We start from the raw sequence: 20,387 nt of genomic DNA, 5'->3' as shown, positions 1-20,387 counted from the left end.
TACTCACTGAATGTGGCTAAATAAAGTCACCAAGTGAGCAGGAAGTATAAGAGGACAGAGGACAGAGATACAGGTTCAAGTCCTTTCACCTCCATTTACTGGTTTTGTAAGCACACGCGGCTGACTCTACCTGAAAGTGTATCGGTGAACACAGTGCTCTCCTTATGGCTTAGCTACCTTGCAAGATTTCTGGAAGCATAATGTAGGAAAGAGACATAGGCTATGTTGTTAACTGTTCTGTACAGAAGGATAGATGGGCAGACAAAAAGATGATGGATTCATAGATAGATAGGTACACAGATGACAGATGAAAGATAGATAGATAGGTACATAGATTAATAGATGATAGACATCATAGATAGATGATAGGAAGATAGATAGATACATAGATAAATACATACATACATACATACATACATACAAAGACAGACAGACCATTAGATAGATAGATACAGATACATATCGATTGACACAAAGCTACTGTTCATAACCAGGAGTTGAATGGTGAATAACATAGCTAAACTACAAACAAGAAGGAAGAATGAAATCCAGTTTAAAAAGTGCAGTAAGCAGCCTTAAGAAGAAAACAAATACTACCATTTGCAATGACCTGGATGGAGCTAGACGGTAGTATGTTCAGACAAATAGTCCAGGAGTAGAAAGACAAGTACCAAGTGTTTTCACTCATGTGTGGAGTATAACAACAAAGAAAAACTGAAGGAAAAAAACAGCAGCAGACTCACAGAACCCGAGAGTTGACTAAAAGTTACCAAAGGGAAAAGGACTGGGCAGGGTGGGTCTGAAGGGAGGGAAAAGTGTGAGGAGAAAGAATGGGGGCATTAGTTTTAGCATGTATAATGCTTGGGGTCGAGGGGGCATGAGGAGTGCTGTTCAACTCAGGGAAGGCTAGTAGAGATCATATAACATCTTACTACTCACTGATGGAGAGCGACTGTAACGGGGTCTTTTGGGAGGGACATGGTGAAGGGGTCTACAGCATCCAACTACGCAGATTGAGAGCGACTGAAGAGGTTTTTCAGGGGTACTTGGTGAAGGGGGGTGCATAGTAAACATAATGTTCTTCAAGTGATTTTAGCTTAATGATAAAAAAAATTCTTTAAGTGCAATAAGTGCACAGCTCTAAATCATCAGAATAAAAGGTCAGGCACTGAGTGCAGCAAACAAAAGACACAGGGTTAAAAGAAGGGATGAAATCTCAAGACACCTACGTGCTTACTTACAGGAGACTCACTTGAGATCCAAGGACACAGACAAACTACAAGCCAAAGGTGTGTGGACAAGTACACTGCACGAGTGAAACTGAAAAACAAACAAACAAATGGATTCTGTTTGAGTCCCCTGAGACTGTCAGAAGAAAATAGCCCTATCTGGCAACCGTGAATTCTTTTTGTTTGGTTTCAGCCGTTCCCAGCCATTGATTTAGTGGTGCAGCAACATACTTCTCATTTTCTCTCACCTCAACAACTGAGTTGCTGTAATAATAAGCATCTGGGCCTTTGAAATCAGTGGATTTTATGATGTTCACGAATGTGAAGATCTAATAACTACCTAAAGAGGGATGTTTGGACACTCAAATAAACTCGTCACCCCACAATACACTCTTAGCTCCCAACTGCTCATGTCTAGAAATTGGTGTTCCTTTTTATTTGACCCTCCATCCTATCGGAGGTGATCACGCTGAGGTCCTTCAAACATGGTGGTGAGCAAAGCAGCAAGTTTACTTTTCTCGTGACAACAGGCCCAGAGGAATGATACTTGTGGTCTTCAGGGAGCACTTAGTCAAAGAATGTGGCTAAATACAGATAGCAAGTTAGAAGGAGATGAAAGAGGACAGAGGATAGAGACACGGGATCAAGTCCCGGCACAACCATTTCCTGGTTTTTTAGGTACACGCGGCCGACTCGAACTGCAAGTGTCTCGGTAAACCCAGTGCTCTATCTACAGCCTAGATACTTTGCAGGACTTTTGGAAGCATAGTGTAGGAAAGTGACATAGGATAATTGGTTAACTGTTCTGTACACAAGGACAGATGGGCAGACAAAAAGATGATTGATTGAGTGATTGATAAATAGATAGACAGACAGATAGATAGATATAGGTACATATCGATTAACACAAAGCTACTGCTCATAACAAGGAGAGCAATGGTGAAAGCACATAGCAAAACTACAAACAAAAAAGAAGAATGAAATCCAGTTTAAAAAGTGCAGTAAGCAGCCATAAGAAGAAAACAAATCCTATCATTTGCAATAACGTGGATGGAGCTAGAGGGTATTATGCTCAGTCAAATAGGCCAGGCGGAGAAATACATGTACCAAATGATTTCACTCATGTGTGGAGTATGATAACAAAGAAAAACTGAAGGAAAAGACAGCAGCAGACTCACAGAACCCGAGAGTGGACTGACAGTTACCAAAGAGAAAGGGACTGGGTAGGGTTTGTGGGAAGGAAGTAATAAGTGCGGGGAAAAAGAATGGGGGCATTAGGATTAGCATGTATAATGTGTAGGGTGGGGTGTCGTGGGTAGGGCTGTACAACACAGAGAAGACATGTAGTGATTCTACAGCATCTTAGTACATGCTGACGGAGAGCGGCTGTAAATGGGATTTGGGGTGACTTGGTGAAGAGGGTAGACAGAATAACATAATTTTCTGCATGTGATTGTATATTAATGAGAACAAAAAGAATTTCAAAGTGCAGAAAGAGCACAGCTCTCAAATATCAGAATAAAAGTACAGGCTTTGAGTGCTCCAATCAAAAGACACAGGGTTATAAGAACTGATGAAAACTCAAGACCACCTACGTGCTCCGTTACTGGAGACTCACTTGAGATCCAAGGACACAGACAAACTACAAGCTGAAGGGGCGGGGACAGGTTCCCTACACAAGTGAACCTGAGAAACAAAGAAAGAAATGGATTCTCTTTTGGACCCCAGAGAGAGTCAGTAGAAAATAGCACTATCTAGCCACCGTGAATTCTTTTTGTTTGGTTTCAGCAGTGCTCAGGCATAGATTTCGTGGTGCAGCAACTTCCTTCTCATTTCCTCTCACCTCAACAAATGAATTGCTGTAATAATATGCGTCTGGGCTTTTAAAATCATTGCTTTTTATGATGTTCACGAATGTAAAGAAGTAATAACCACCTAAGGAGGGAAGTTTGGACCCTCAAATAAACACTTCACTCCACAACACACTCTTTGTTCCCAACTGCTCCTGTCCAGAAATAGGTGTTCCTTTATATTTGTCCCTCCACCTATCAGCAGTGATCACGCCAATGTCCCTCAAACATGGTGGTGTGCAAAGAACCAAGTACACTTTTCTTTCGACAACCGGACCAGACGAAGGATACTTGTGGTCTTCAGGGATCACTTACTCACTGAATGTGGCTAAATAAAGTCACCAAGTGAGCAGGAAGTATAAGAGGACAGAGGACAGAGATACAGGTTCAAGTCCTTTCACCTCCATTTACTGGTTTTGTAAGCACACGCGGCTGACTCTACCTGAAAGTGTATCGGTGAACACAGTGCTCTCCTTATGGCTTAGCTACCTTGCAAGATTTCTGGAAGCATAATGTAGGAAAGAGACATAGGCTATGTTGTTAACTGTTCTGTACAGAAGGATAGATGGGCAGACAAAAAGATGATGGATTCATAGATAGATAGGTACACAGATGACAGATGAAAGATAGATAGATAGGTACATAGATTAATAGATGATAGACATCATAGATAGATGATAGGAAGATAGATAGATACATAGATAAATACATACATACATACATACATACATACATAGACAGACAGACCATTAGATAGATAGAAACAGATACATATCGATTGACACAAAGCTACTGTTCATAACCAGGAGTTGAATGGTGAATAACATAGCTAAACTACAAACAAGAAGGAAGAATGAAATCCAGTTTAAAAAGTGCAGTAAGCAGCCTTAAGAAGAAAACAAATACTACCATTTGCAATGACCTGGATGGAGCTAGACGGTAGTATGTTCAGACAAATAGTCCAGGAGTAGAAAGACAAGTACCAAGTGTTTTCACTCATGTGTGGAGTATAACAACAAAGAAAAACTGAAGGAAAAAAACAGCAGCAGACTCACAGAACCCGAGAGTTGACTAAAAGTTACCAAAGGGAAAAGGACTGGGCAGGGTGGGTCTGAAGGGAGGGAAAAGTGTGAGGAGAAAGAATGGGGGCATTAGTTTTAGCATGTATAATGCTTGGGGTCGAGGGGGCATGAGGAGTGCTGTTCAACGCAGGGAAGGCTAGTAGAGATCATATAACATCTTACTACTCACTGATGGAGAGCGACTGTAACGGGGTCTTTTGGGAGGGACATGGTGAAGGGGTCTACAGCATCCAACTACGCAGATTGAGAGCGACTGAAGAGGTTTTTCAGGGGTACTTGGTGAAGGGGGGTGCATAGTAAACATAATGTTCTTCAAGTGATTTTAGCTTAATGATAAAAAAAATTCTTTAAGTGCAATAAGTGCACAGCTCTAAATCATCAGAATAAAAGGTCAGGCACTGAGTGCAGCAAACAAAAGACACAGGGTTAAAAGAAGGGATGAAATCTCAAGACACCTACGTGCTTACTTACAGGAGACTCACTTGAGATCCAAGGACACAGACAAACTACAAGCCGAAGGTGTGTGGACAAGTACACTGCACGAGTGAAACTGAAAAACAAACAAACAAATGGATTCTGTTTGAGTCCCCTGAGACTGTCAGAAGAAAATAGCCCTATCTGGCAACCGTGAATTCTTTTTGTTTGGTTTCAGCCGTTCCCAGCCATTGATTTAGTGGTGCAGCAACATACTTCTCATTTTCTCTCACCTCAACAACTGAGTTGCTGTAATAATAAGCATCTGGGCCTTTGAAATCAGTGGATTTTATGATGTTCACGAATGTGAAGATCTAATAACTACCTAAAGAGGGATGTTTGGACACTCAAATAAACTCGTCACCCCACAATACACTCTTAGCTCCCAACTGCTCATGTCTAGAAATTGGTGTTCCTTTTTATTTGACCCTCCGTCCTATCGGAGGTGATCACGCTGAGGTCCTTCAAACATGGTGGTGAGCAAAGCAGCAAGTTTACTTTTCTCGTGACAACAGGCCCAGAGGAATGATACTTGTGGTCTTCAGGGAGCACTTAGTCAAAGAATGTGGCTAAATACAGATAGCAAGTTAGAAGGAGATGAAAGAGGACAGAGGATAGAGACACGGGATCAAGTCCCGGCACAACCATTTCCTGGTTTTTTAGGTACACGCGGCCGACTCGAACTGCAAGTGTCTCGGTAAACCCAGTGCTCTATCTACAGCCTAGATACTTTGCAGGACTTTTGGAAGCATAGTGTAGGAAAGTGACATAGGATAATTGGTTAACTGTTCTGTACACAAGGACAGATGGGCAGACAAAAAGATGATTGATTGAGTGATTGATAAATAGATAGACAGACAGATAGATAGATATAGGTACATATCGATTAACACAAAGCTACTGCTCATAACAAGGAGAGCAATGGTGAAAGCACATAGCAAAACTACAAACAAAAAAGAAGAATGAAATCCAGTTTAAAAAGTGCAGTAAGCAGCCATAAGAAGAAAACAAATCCTATCATTTGCAATAACGTGGATGGAGCTAGAGGGTATTATGCTCAGTCAAATAGGCCAGGCGGAGAAATACATGTACCAAATGATTTCACTCATGTGTGGAGTATGATAACAAAGAAAAACTGAAGGAAAAGACAGCAGCAGACTCACAGAACCCGAGAGTGGACTGACAGTTACCAAAGAGAAAGGGACTGGGTAGGGTTTGTGGGAAGGAAGTAATAAGTGCGGGGAAAAAGAATGGGGGCATTAGGATTAGCATGTATAATGTGTAGGGTGGGGTGTCGTGGGTAGGGCTGTACAACACAGAGAAGACATGTAGTGATTCTACAGCATCTTAGTACATGCTGACGGAGAGCGGCTGTAAATGGGATTTGGGGTGACTTGGTGAAGAGGGTAGACAGAATAACATAATTTTCTGCATGTGATTGTATATTAATGAGAACAAAAAGAATTTCAAAGTGCAGAAAGAGCACAGCTCTCAAATATCAGAATAAAAGTACAGGCTTTGAGTGCTCCAATCAAAAGACACAGGGTTATAAGAACTGATGAAAACTCAAGACCACCTACGTGCTCCGTTACTGGAGACTCACTTGAGATCCAAGGACACAGACAAACTACAAGCTGAAGGGGCGGGGACAGGTTCCCTACACAAGTGAACCTGAGAAACAAAGAAAGAAATGGATTCTCTTTTGGACCCCAGAGAGAGTCAGTAGAAAATAGCACTATCTAGCCACCGTCAATTCTTTTTGTTTGGTTTCAGCAGTGCTCAGGCATAGATTTCGTGGTGCAGCAACTTCCTTCTCATTTCCTCTCACCTCAACAAATGAATTGCTGTAATAATATGCGTCTGGGCTTTTAAAATCATTGCTTTTTATGATGTTCACGAATGTAAAGAAGTAATAACCACCTAAGGAGGGAAGTTTGGACCCTCAAATAAACACTTCACTCCACAACACACTCTTTGTTCCCAACTGCTCCTGTCCAGAAATAGGTGTTCCTTTATATTTGTCCCTCCACCTATCAGCAGTGATCACGCCAATGTCCCTCAAACATGGTGGTGTGCAAAGAACCAAGTACACTTTTCTTTCGACAACCGGACCAGACGAAGGATACTTGTGGTCTTCAGGGATCACTTACTCACTGAATGTGGCTAAATAAAGTCACCAAGTGAGCAGGAAGTATAAGAGGACAGAGGACAGAGATACAGGTTCAAGTCCTTTCACCTCCATTTACTGGTTTTGTAAGCACACGCGGCTGACTCTACCTGAAAGTGTATCGGTGAACACAGTGCTCTCCTTATGGCTTAGCTACCTTGCAAGATTTCTGGAAGCATAATGTAGGAAAGAGACATAGGCTATGTTGTTAACTGTTCTGTACAGAAGGATAGATGGGCAGACAAAAAGATGATGGATTCATAGATAGATAGGTACACAGATGACAGATGAAAGATAGATAGATAGGTACATAGATTAATAGATGATAGACATCATAGATAGATGATAGGAAGATAGATAGATACATAGATAAATACATACATACATACATACATACATACATAGACAGACAGACCATTAGATAGATAGAAACAGATACATATCGATTGACACAAAGCTACTGTTCATAACCAGGAGTTGAATGGTGAATAACATAGCTAAACTACAAACAAGAAGGAAGAATGAAATCCAGTTTAAAAAGTGCAGTAAGCAGCCTTAAGAAGAAAACAAATACTACCATTTGCAATGACCTGGATGGAGCTAGACGGTAGTATGTTCAGACAAATAGTCCAGGAGTAGAAAGACAAGTACCAAGTGTTTTCACTCATGTGTGGAGTATAACAACAAAGAAAAACTGAAGGAAAAAAACAGCAGCAGACTCACAGAACCCGAGAGTTGACTAAAAGTTACCAAAGGGAAAAGGACTGGGCAGGGTGGGTCTGAAGGGAGGGAAAAGTGTGAGGAGAAAGAATGGGGGCATTAGTTTTAGCATGTATAATGCTTGGGGTCGAGGGGGCATGAGGAGTGCTGTTCAACGCAGGGAAGGCTAGTAGAGATCATATAACATCTTACTACTCACTGATGGAGAGCGACTGTAACGGGGTCTTTTGGGAGGGACATGGTGAAGGGGTCTACAGCATCCAACTACGCAGATTGAGAGCGACTGAAGAGGTTTTTCAGGGGTACTTGGTGAAGGGGGTTGCATAGTAAACATAATGTTCTTCAAGTGATTTTAGCTTAATGATAAAAAAAAATTCTTTAAGTGCAATAAGTGCACAGCTCTAAATCATCAGAATAAAAGGTCAGGCACTGAGTGCAGCAAACAAAAGACACAGGGTTAAAAGAAGGGATGAAATCTCAAGACACCTACGTGCTTACTTACAGGAGACTCACTTGAGATCCAAGGACACAGACAAACTACAAGCCAAAGGTGTGTGGACAAGTACACTGCACGAGTGAAACTGAAAAACAAACAAACAAATGGATTCTGTTTGAGTCCCCTGAGACTGTCAGAAGAAAATAGCCCTATCTGGCAACCGTGAATTCTTTTTGTTTTGTTTCAGCCGTTCCCAGCCATTGATTTAGTGGTGCAGCAACATACTTCTCATTTTCTCTCACCTCAACAACTGAGTTGCTGTAATAATAAGCATCTGGGCCTTTGAAATCAGTGGATTTTATGATGTTCACGAATGTGAAGATCTAATAACTACCTAAAGAGGGATGTTTGGACACTCAAATAAACTCGTCACCCCACAATACACTCTTAGCTCCCAACTGCTCATGTCTAGAAATTGGTGTTCCTTTTTATTTGACCCTCCGTCCTATCGGAGGTGATCACGCTGAGGTCCTTCAAACATGGTGGTGAGCAAAGCAGCAAGTTTACTTTTCTCGTGACAACAGGCCCAGAGGAATGATACTTGTGGTCTTCAGGGAGCACTTAGTCAAAGAATGTGGCTAAATACAGATAGCAAGTTAGAAGGAGATGAAAGAGGACAGAGGATAGAGACACGGGATCAAGTCCCGGCACAACCATTTCCTGGTTTTATAGGTACACGCGGCCGACTCGAACTGCAAGTGTCTCGGTAAACCCAGTGCTCTATCTACAGCCTAGATACTTTGCAGGACTTTTGGAAGCATAGTGTAGGAAAGTGACATAGGATAATTGGTTAACTGTTCTGTACACAAGGACAGATGGGCAGACAAAAAGATGATTGATTGAGTGATTGATAAATAGATAGACAGACAGATAGATAGATATAGGTACATATCGATTAACACAAAGCTACTGCTCATAACAAGGAGAGCAATGGTGAAAGCACATAGCAAAACTACAAACAAAAAAGAAGAATGAAATCCAGTTTAAAAAGTGCAGTAAGCAGCCATAAGAAGAAAACAAATCCTATCATTTGCAATAACGTGGATGGAGCTAGAGGGTATTATGCTCAGTCAAATAGGCCAGGCGGAGAAATACATGTACCAAATGATTTCACTCATGTGTGGAGTATGATAACAAAGAAAAACTGAAGGAAAAGACAGCAGCAGACTCACAGAACCCGAGAGTGGACTGACAGTTACCAAAGAGAAAGGGACTGGGTAGGGTTTGTGGGAAGGAAGTAATAAGTGCGGGGAAAAAGAATGGGGGCATTAGGATTAGCATGTATAATGTGTAGGGTGGGGTGTCGTGGGTAGGGCTGTACAACACAGAGAAGACATGTAGTGATTCTACAGCATCTTAGTACATGCTGACGGAGAGCGGCTGTAAATGGGATTTGGGGTGACTTGGTGAAGAGGGTAGACAGAATAACATAATTTTCTGCATGTGATTGTATATTAATGAGAACAAAAAGAATTTCAAAGTGCAGAAAGAGCACAGCTCTCAAATATCAGAATAAAAGTACAGGCTTTGAGTGCTCCAATCAAAAGACACAGGGTTAGAAGAACTGATGAAAACTCAAGACCACCTACGTGCTCCGTTACTGGAGACTCACTTGAGATCCAAGGACACAGACAAACTACAAGCTGAAGGGGCGGGGACAGGTTCCCTACACAAGTGAACCTGAGAAACAAAGAAAGAAATGGATTCTCTTTTGGACCCCAGAGAGAGTCAGTAGAAAATAGCACTATCTAGCCACCGTGAATTCTTTTTGTTTGGTTTCAGCAGTGCTCAGGCATAGATTTCGTGGTGCAGCAACTTCCTTCTCATTTCCTCTCACCTCAACAAATGAATTGCTGTAATAATATGCGTCTGGGCTTCTAAAATCATTGCTTTTTATGATGTTCACGAATGTAAAGAAGTAATAACCACCTAAGGAGGGAAGTTTGGACCCTCAAATAAACACTTCACTCCACAACACACTCTTTGTTCCCAACTGCTCCTGTCCAGAAATAGGTGTTCCTTTATATTTGTCCCTCCACCTATCAGCAGTGATCACGCCAATGTCCCTCAAACATGGTGGTGTGCAAAGAACCAAGTACACTTTTCTTTCGACAACCGGACCAGACGAAGGATACTTGTGGTCTTCAGGGATCACTTACTCACTGAATGTGGCTAAATAAAGTCACCAAGTGAGCAGGAAGTATAAGAGGACAGAGGACAGAGATACAGGTTCAAGTCCTTTCACCTCCATTTACTGGTTTTGTAAGCACACGCGGCTGACTCTACCTGAAAGTGTATCGGTGAACACAGTGCTCTCCTTATGGCTTAGCTACCTTGCAAGATTTCTGGAAGCATAATGTAGGAAAGAGACATAGGCTATGTTGTTAACTGTTCTGTACAGAAGGATAGATGGGCAGACAAAAAGATGATGGATTCATAGATAGATAGGTACACAGATGACAGATGAAAGATAGATAGATAGGTACATAGATTAATAGATGATAGACATCATAGATAGATGATAGGAAGATAGATAGATACATAGATAAATACATACATACATACATACATACATACATAGACAGACAGACCATTAGATAGATAGAAACAGATACATATCGATTGACACAAAGCTACTGTTCATAACCAGGAGTTGAATGGTGAATAACATAGCTAAACTACAAACAAGAAGGAAGAATGAAATCCAGTTTAAAAAGTGCAGTAAGCAGCCTTAAGAAGAAAACAAATACTACCATTTGCAATGACCTGGATGGAGCTAGACGGTAGTATGTTCAGACAAATAGTCCAGGAGTAGAAAGACAAGTACCAAGTGTTTTCACTCATGTGTGGAGTATAACAACAAAGAAAAACTGAAGGAAAAAAACAGCAGCAGACTCACAGAACCCGAGAGTTGACTAAAAGTTACCAAAGGGAAAAGGACTGGGCAGGGTGGGTCTGAAGGGAGGGATAAGTGTGAAGAGAAAGAATGGGGGCATTAGTTTTAGCATGTATAATGCTTGGGGTCGAGGGGGCATGAGGAGTGCTGTTCAACGCATGGAAGGCTAGTAGAGATCATATAACATCCTACTACTCACTGATGGAGAGCGACTGTAATGGGGTCTGTTGGGAGGGACATGGTGAAGGGGTCTACAGCATCCAACTATGCAGATTGAGAGCGACTGAAGAGGTTTTTCAGGGGTACTTGGTGAAGGGGGGTGCATAGTAAACATAATGTTCTTCAAGTGATTTTAGCTTAATGATAAAAAAAATTCTTTAAGTGCAATAAGTGCACAGCTCTAAATCATCAGAATAAAAGGTCAGGCACTGAGTGCAGCAAACAAAAGACACAGGGTTAAAAGAAGGGATGAAATCTCAAGACACCTACGTGCTTACTTACAGGAGACTCACTTGAGATCCAAGGACACAGACAAACTACAAGCCGAAGGTGTGTGGACAAGTACACTGCACGAGTGAAACTGAAAAACAAACAATCAAACAAATGGATTCTGTTTGAGTCCCCTGAGACTGTCAGAAGAAAATAGCCCTATCTGGCAACCGTGAATTCTTTTTGTTTGGTTTCAGCCGTTCCCGGCCATTGATTTAGTGGTGCAGCAACATACTTCTCATTTTCTCTCACCTCAACAACTGAGTTGCTGTAATAATAAGCATCTGGGCCTTTGAAATCAGTGGATTTTATGATGTTCACGAATGTGAAGATCTAATAACTACCTAAAGAGGGATGTTTGGACACTCAAATAAACTCGTCACCCCACAATACACTCTTAGCTCCCAACTGCTCATGTCTAGAAATTGGTGTTCCTTTTTATTTGACCCTCCGTCCTATCGGAGGTGATCACGCTGAGGTCCTTCAAACATGGTGGTGAGCAAAGCAGCAAGTTTACTTTTCTCGTGACAACAGGCCCAGAGGAATGATACTTGTGGTCTTCAGGGAGCACTTAGTCAAAGAATGTGGCTAAATACAGATAGCAAGTTAGAAGGAGATGAAAGAGGACAGAGGATAGAGACACGGGATCAAGTCCCGGCACAACCATTTCCTGGTTTTTTAGGTACACGCGGCCGACTCGAACTGCAAGTGTCTCGGTAAACCCAGTGCTCTATCTACAGCCTAGATACTTTGCAGGACTTTTGGAAGCATAGTGTAGGAAAGTGATATAGGATAATTGGTTAACTGTTCTGTACACAAGGACAGATGGGCAGACAAAAAGATGATTGATTGAGTGATTGATAAATAGATAGACAGACAGATAGATAGATATAGGTACATATCGATTAACACAAAGCTACTGCTCATAACAAGGAGAGCAATGGTGAAAGCACATAGCAAAACTACAAACAAAAAAGAAGAATGAAATCCAGTTTAAAAAGTGCAGTAAGCAGCCATAAGAAGAAAACAAATCCTATCATTTGCAATAACGTGGATGGAGCTAGAGGGTATTATGCTCAGTCAAATAGGCCAGGCGGAGAAATACATGTACCAAATGATTTCACTCATGTGTGGAGTATGATAACAAAGAAAAACTGAAGGAAAAGACAGCAGCAGACTCACAGAACCCGAGAGTGGACTGACAGTTACCAAAGAGAAAGGGACTGGGTAGGGTTTGTGGGAAGGAAGTAATAAGTGCGGGGAAAAAGAATGGGGGCATTAGGATTAGCATGTATAATGTGTAGGGTGGGGTGTCATGGGTAGGGCTGTACAACACAGAGAAGACATGTAGTGATTCTACAGCATCTTAGTACATGCTGACGGAGAGCGGCTGTAAATGGGATTTGGGGTGACTTGGTGAAGAGGGTAGACAGAATAACATAATTTTCTGCATGTGATTGTATATTAATGAGAACAAAAAGAATTTCAAAGTGCAGAAAGAGCACAGCTCTCAAATATCAGAATAAAAGTACAGGCTTTGAGTGCTCCAATCAGAAGACACAGGGTTAGAAGAACTGATGAAAACTCAAGACCACCTACGTGCTCCGTTACTGGAGACTCACTTGAGATCCAAGGACACAGACAAACTACAAGCTGAAGGGGCGGGGACAGGTTCCCTACACAAGTGAACCTGAGAAACAAAGAAAGAAATGGATTCTCTTTTGGACCCCAGAGAGAGTCAGTAGAAAATAGCACTATCTAGCCACCGTGAATTCTTTTTGTTTGGTTTCAGCAGTGCTCAGGCATAGATTTCGTGGTGCAGCAACTTCCTTCTCATTTCCTCTCACCTCAACAAATGAATTGCTGTAATAATATGCGTCTGGGCTTTTAAAATCATTGCTTTTTATGATGTTCACGAATGTAAAGAAGTAATAACCACCTAAGGAGGGAAGTTTGGACCCTCAAATAAACACTTCACTCCACAACACACTCTTTGTTCCCAACTGCTCCTGTCCAGAAATAGGTGTTCCTTTATATTTGTCCCTCCACCTATCAGCAGTGATCACGCCAATGTCCCTCAAACATGGTGGTGTGCAAAGAACCAAGTACACTTTTCTTTCGACAACCGGACAAGACGAAGGATACTTGTGGTCTTCAGGGATCACTTACTCACTGAATGTGGCTAAATAAAGTCACCAAGTGAGCAGGAAGTATAAGAGGACAGAGGACAGAGATACAGGTTCAAGTCCTTTCACCTCCATTTACTGGTTTTGTAAGCACACGCGGCTGACTCTACCTGAAAGTGTATCGGTGAACACAGTGCTCTCCTTATGGCTTAGCTACCTTGCAAGATTTCTGGAAGCATAATGTAGGAAAGAGACATAGGCTATGTTGTTAACTGTTCTGCACAGAAGGATAGATGGGCAGACAAAAAGATGATGGATTCATAGATAGATAGGTACACAGATGACAGATGAAAGATAGATAGATAGGTACATAGATTAATAGATGATAGACATCATAGATAGATGATAGGAAGATAGATAGATACATAGATAAATACATACATACATACATACATACATAGATAGACAGACAGACCATTAGATAGATAGATACAGATACATATCGATTGACACAAAGCTACTGTTCATAACCAGGAGTTGAATGGTGAATAACATAGCTAAACTACAAACAAGAAGGAAGAATGAAATCCAGTTTAAAAAGTGCAGTAAGCAGCCTTAAGAAGAAAACAAATACTACCATTTGCAATGACCTGGATGGAGCTAGACGGTAGTATGTTCAGACAAATAGTCCAGGAGTAGAAAGACAAGTACCAAGTGTTTTCACTCATGTGTGGAGTATAACAACAAAGAAAAACTGAAGGAAAAAAACAGCAGCAGACTCACAGAACCCGAGAGTTGACTAAAAGTTACCAAAGGGAAAAGGACTGGGCAGGGTGGGTCTGAAGGGAGGGATAAGTGTGAGGAGAAAGAATGGGGGCATTAGTTTTAGCATGTATAATGCTTGGGGTCGAGGGGGCATGAGGAGTGCTGTTCAACGCAGGGAAGGCTAGTAGAGATCATATAACATCTTACTACTCACTGATGGAGAGCGACTGTAACGGGGTCTGTTGGGAGGGACATGGTGAAGGGGTCTACAGCATTCAACTACGCAGATCGAGAGCGACTGAAGAGGTTTTTCAGGGGTACTTGTTGAAGGGGGGTGCATAGTAAACATAATGTTCTTCAAGTGATTTTAGCTTAATGATAAAAAAAATTCTTTAAGTGCAATAAGTGCACAGCTCTAAATCATCAGAATAAAAGGTCAGGCACTGAGTGCAGCAAACAAAAGACACAGGGTTAAAAGAAGGGATGAAATCTCAAGACACCTACGTGCTTACTTACAGGAGACTCACTTGAGATCCAAGGACACAGACAAACTACAAGCCGAAGGTGTGTGGACAAGTACACTGCACGAGTGAAACTGAAAAACAAACAAACAAATGGATTCTGTTTGAGTCCCCAGAGACTGTCAGAAGAAAATAGCCCTATCTGGCAACCGTGAATTCTTTTTGTTTGGTTTCAGCCGTTCCCAGCCATTGATTTAGTGGTGCAGCAACATACTTCTCATTTTCTCTCACCTCAACAACTGAGTTGCTGTAATAATAAGCATCTGGGCCTTTGAAATCAGTGGATTTTATGATGTTCACGAATGTGAAGATCTAATAACTACCTAAAGAGGGATGTTTGGACACTCAAATAAACTCGTCACCCCACAATACACTCTTAGCTCCCAACTGCTCATGTCTAGAAATTGGTGTTCCTTTTTATTTGACCCTCCGTCCTATCGGAGGTGATCACGCTGAGGTCCTTCAAACATGGTGGTGAGCAAAGCAGCAAGTTTACTTTTCTCGTGACAACAGGCCCAGAGGAATGATACTTGTGGTCTTCAGGGAGCACTTAGTCAAAGAATGTGGCTAAATACAGATAGCAAGTTAGAAGGAGATGAAAGAGGACAGAGGATAGAGACACGGGATCAAGTGCCGGCACAACCATTTCCTGGTTTTTTAGGTACACGCGGCCGACTCGAACTGCAAGTGTCTCGGTAAACCCAGTGCTCTATCTACAGCCTAGATACTTTGCAGGACTTTTGGAAGCATAGTGTAGGAAAGTGATATAGGATAATTGGTTAACTGTTCTGTACACAAGGACAGATGGGCAGACAAAAAGATGATTGATTGAGTGATTGATAAATAGATAGACAGACAGATAGATAGATATAGGTACATATCGATTAACACAAAGCTACTGCTCATAACAAGGAGAGCAATGGTGAAAGCACATAGCAAAACTACAAACAAAAAAGAAGAATGAAATCCAGTTTAAAAAGTGCAGTAAGCAGCCATAAGAAGAAAACAAATCCTATCATTTGCAATAACGTGGATGGAGCTAGAGGGTATTATGCTCAGTCAAATAGGCCAGGCGGAGAAATACATGTACCAAATGATTTCACTCATGTGTGGAGTATGATAACAAAGAAAAACTGAAGGAAAAGACAGCAGCAGACTCACAGAACCCGAGAGTGGACTGACAGTTACCAAAGAGAAAGGGACTGGGTAGGGTTTGTGGGAAGGAAGTAATAAGGGCGGGGAAAAAGAATGGGGGCATTAGGATTAGCATCTATAATGTGTAGGGTGGGGTGTCGTGGGTAGGGCTGTACAACACAGAGAAGACATGTAGTGATTCTACAGCATCTTAGTACATGCTGACGGAGAGCGGCTGTAAATGGGATTTGGGGTGACTTGGTGAAGAGGGTAGACAGAATAACATAATTTTCTGCATGTGATTGTATATTAATGAGAACAAAAAGAATTTCAAAGTGCAGAAAGAGCACAGCTCTCAAATATCAGAATAAAAGTACAGGCTTTGAGTGCTCCAATCAGAAGACACAGGGTTAGAAGAACTGATGAAAACTCAAGACCACCTACGTGCTCCGTTACTGGAGACTCACTTGAGATCCAAGGACACAGACAAACTACAAGCTGAAGGGGCGGGGACAGGTTCCCTACACAAGTGAACCTGAGAAACAAAGAAAGAAATGGATTCTCTTTTGGACCCCAGAGAGAGTCAGTAGAAAATAGCACTATCTAGCCACCGTGAATTCTTTTTGTTTGGTTTCAGCAGTGCTCAGGCATAGATTTCGTGGTGCAGCAACTTCCTTCTCATTTCCTCTCACCTCAACAAATGAATTGCTGTAATAATATGCGTCTGGGCTTTTAAAATCATTGCTTTTTATGATGTTCACGAATGTAAAGAAGTAATAACCACCTAAGGAGGGAAGTTTGGACCCTCAAATAAACACTTCACTCCACAACACACTCTTTGTTCCCAACTGCTCCTGTCCAGAAATAGGTGTTCCTTTATATTTGTCCTTCCACCTATCAGCAGTGATCACGCCAATGTCCCTCAAACATGGTGGTGTGCAAAGAACCAAGTACACTTTTCTTTCGACAACCGGACAAGACGAAGGATACTTGTGGTCTTCAGGGATCACTTACTCACTGAATGTGGCTAAATAAAGTCACCAAGTGAGCAGGAAGTATAAGAGGACAGAGGACAGAGATACAGGTTCAAGTCCTTTCACCTCCATTTACTGGTTTTGTAAGCACACGCGGCTGACTCTACCTGAAAGTGTATCGGTGAACACAGTGCTCTCCTTATGGCTTAGCTACCTTGCAAGATTTCTGGAAGCATAATGTAGGAAAGAGACATAGGCTATGTTGTTAACTGTTCTGCACAGAAGGATAGATGGGCAGACAAAAAGATGATGGATTCATAGATAGATAGGTACACAGATGACAGATGAAAGATAGATAGATAGGTACATAGATTAATAGATGATAGACATCATAGATAGATGATAGGAAGATAGATAGATACATAGATAAATACATACATACATACATACATACATAGATAGACAGACAGACCATTAGATAGATAGATACAGATACATATCGATTGACACAAAGCTACTGTTCATAACCAGGAGTTGAATGGTGAATAACATAGCTAAACTACAAACAAGAAGGAAGAATGAAATCCAGTTTAAAAAGTGCAGTAAGCAGCCTTAAGAAGAAAACAAATACTACCATTTGCAATGACCTGGATGGAGCTAGACGGTAGTATGTTCAGACAAATAGTCCAGGAGTAGAAAGACAAGTACCAAGTGTTTTCACTCATGTGTGGAGTATAACAACAAAGAAAAACTGAAGGAAAAAAACAGCAGCAGACTCACAGAACCCGAGAGTTGACTAAAAGTTACCAAAGGGAAAAGGACTGGGCAGGGTGGGTCTGAAGGGAGGGATAAGTGTGAGGAGAAAGAATGGGGGCATTAGTTTTAGCATGTATAATGCTTGGGGTCGAGGGGGCATGAGGAGTGCTGTTCAACGCAGGGAAGGCTAGTAGAGATCATATAACATCTTACTACTCACTGATGGAGAGCGACTGTAACGGGGTCTGTTGGGAGGGACATGGTGAAGGGGTCTACAGCATCCAACTACGCAGATCGAGAGCGACTGAAGAGGTTTTTCAGGGGTACTTGGTGAAGGGGGGTGCATAGTAAACATAATGTTCTTCAAGTGATTTTAGCTTAATGATAAAAAAAATTCTTTAAGTGCAATAAGTGCACAGCTCTAAATCATCAGAATAAAAGGTCAGGCACTGAGTGCAGCAAACAAAAGACACAGGGTTAAAAGAAGGGATGAAATCTCAAGACACCTACGTGCTTACTTACAGGAGACTCACTTGAGATCCAAGGACAGAGACAAACTACAAGCCGAAGGTGTGTGGACAAGTACACTGCACGAGTGAAACTGAAAAACAAACAAACAAATGGATTCTGTTTGAGTCCCCAGAGACTGTCAGAAGAAAATAGCCCTATCTGGCAACCGTGAATTCTTTTTGTTTGGTTTCAGCCGTTCCCAGCCATTGATTTAGTGGTGCAGCAACATACTTCTCATTTTCTCTCACCTCAACAACTGAGTTGCTGTAATAATAAGCATCTGGGCCTTTGAAATCAGTGGATTTTATGATGTTCACGAATGTGAAGATCTAATAACTACCTAAAGAGGGATGTTTGGACACTCAAATAAACTCGTCACCCCACAATACACTCTTAGCTCCCAACTGCTCATGTCTAGAAATTGGTGTTCCTTTTTATTTGACCCTCCGTCCTATTGGAGGTGATCACGCTGAGGTCCTTCAAACATGGTGGTGAGCAAAGCAGCAAGTTTACTTTTCTCGTGACAACAGGCCCAGAGGAATGATACTTGTGGTCTTCAGGGAGCACTTAGTCAAAGAATGTGGCTAAATACAGATAGCAAGTTAGAAGGAGATGAAAGAGGACAGAGGATAGAGACACGGGATCAAGTGCCGGCACAACCATTTCCTGGTTTTTTAGGTACACGCGGCCGACTCGAACTGCAAGTGTCTCGGTAAACCCAGTGCTCTATCTACAGCCTAGATACTTTGCAGGACTTTTGGAAGCATAGTGTAGGAAAGTGATATAGGATAATTGGTTAACTGTTCTGTACACAAGGACAGATGGGCAGACAAAAAGATGATTGATTGAGTGATTGATAAATAGATAGACAGACAGATAGATAGATATAGGTACATATCGATTAACACAAAGCTACTGCTCATAACAAGGAGAGCAATGGTGAAAGCACATAGCAAAACTACAAACAAAAAAGAAGAATGAAATCCAGTTTAAAAAGTGCAGTAAGCAGCCATAAGAAGAAAACAAATCCTATCATTTGCAATAACGTGGATGGAGCTAGAGGGTATTATGCTCAGTCAAATAGGCCAGGCGGAGAAATACATGTACCAAATGATTTCACTCATGTGTGGAGTATGATAACAAAGAAAAACTGAAGGAAAAGACAGCAGCAGACTCACAGAACCCGAGAGTGGACTGACAGTTACCAAAGAGAAAGGGACTGGGTAGGGTTTGTGGGAAGGAAGTAATAAGGGCGGGGAAAAAGAATGGGGGCATTAGGATTAGCATGTATAATGTGTAGGGTGGGGTGTCATGGGTAGGGCTGTACAACACAGAGAAGACATGTAGTGATTCTACAGCATCTTAGTACATGCTGACGGAGAGCGGCTGTAAATGGGATTTGGGGTGACTTGGTGAAGAGGGTAGACAGAATAACATAATTTTCTGCATGTGATTGTATATTAATGAGAACAAAAAGAATTTCAAAGTGCAGAAAGAGCACAGCTCTCAAATATCAGAATAAAAGTACAGGCTTTGAGTGCTCCAATCAGAAGACACAGGGTTAGAAGAACTGATGAAAACTCAAGACCACCTACGTGCTCCGTTACTGGAGACTCACTTGAGATCCAAGGACACAGACAAACTACAAGCTGAAGGGGCGGGGACAGGTTCCCTACACAAGTGAACCTGAGAAACAAAGAAAGAAATGGATTCTCTTTTGGACCCCAGAGAGAGTCAGTAGAAAATAGCACTATCTAGCCACCGTGAATTCTTTTTGTTTGGTTTCAGCAGTGCTCAGGCATAGATTTCGTGGTGCAGCAACTTCCTTCTCATTTCCTCTCACCTCAACAAATGAATTGCTGTAATAATATGCGTCTGGGCTTTTAAAATCATTGCTTTTTATGATGTTCACGAATGTAAAGAAGTAATAACCACCTAAGGAGGGAAGTTTGGACCCTCAAATAAACACTTCACTCCACAACACACTCTTTGTTCCCAACTGCTCCTGTCCAGAAATAGGTGTTCCTTTATATTTGTCCCTCCACCTATCAGCAGTGATCACGCCAATGTCCCTCAAACATGGTGGTGTGCAAAGAACCAAGTACACTTTTCTTTCGACAACCGGACAAGACGAAGGATACTTGTGGTCTTCAGGGATCACTTACTCACTGAATGTGGCTAAATAAAGTCACCAAGTG

The sequence above is a fragment of the Manis pentadactyla genome, chromosome 13 (assembly GCF_030020395.1).
Source record: "Manis pentadactyla isolate mManPen7 chromosome 13, mManPen7.hap1, whole genome shotgun sequence".
Classification (NCBI taxonomy): domain Eukaryota; kingdom Metazoa; phylum Chordata; class Mammalia; order Pholidota; family Manidae; genus Manis; species Manis pentadactyla.
This window is presented reverse-complemented; position numbering follows the sequence as displayed.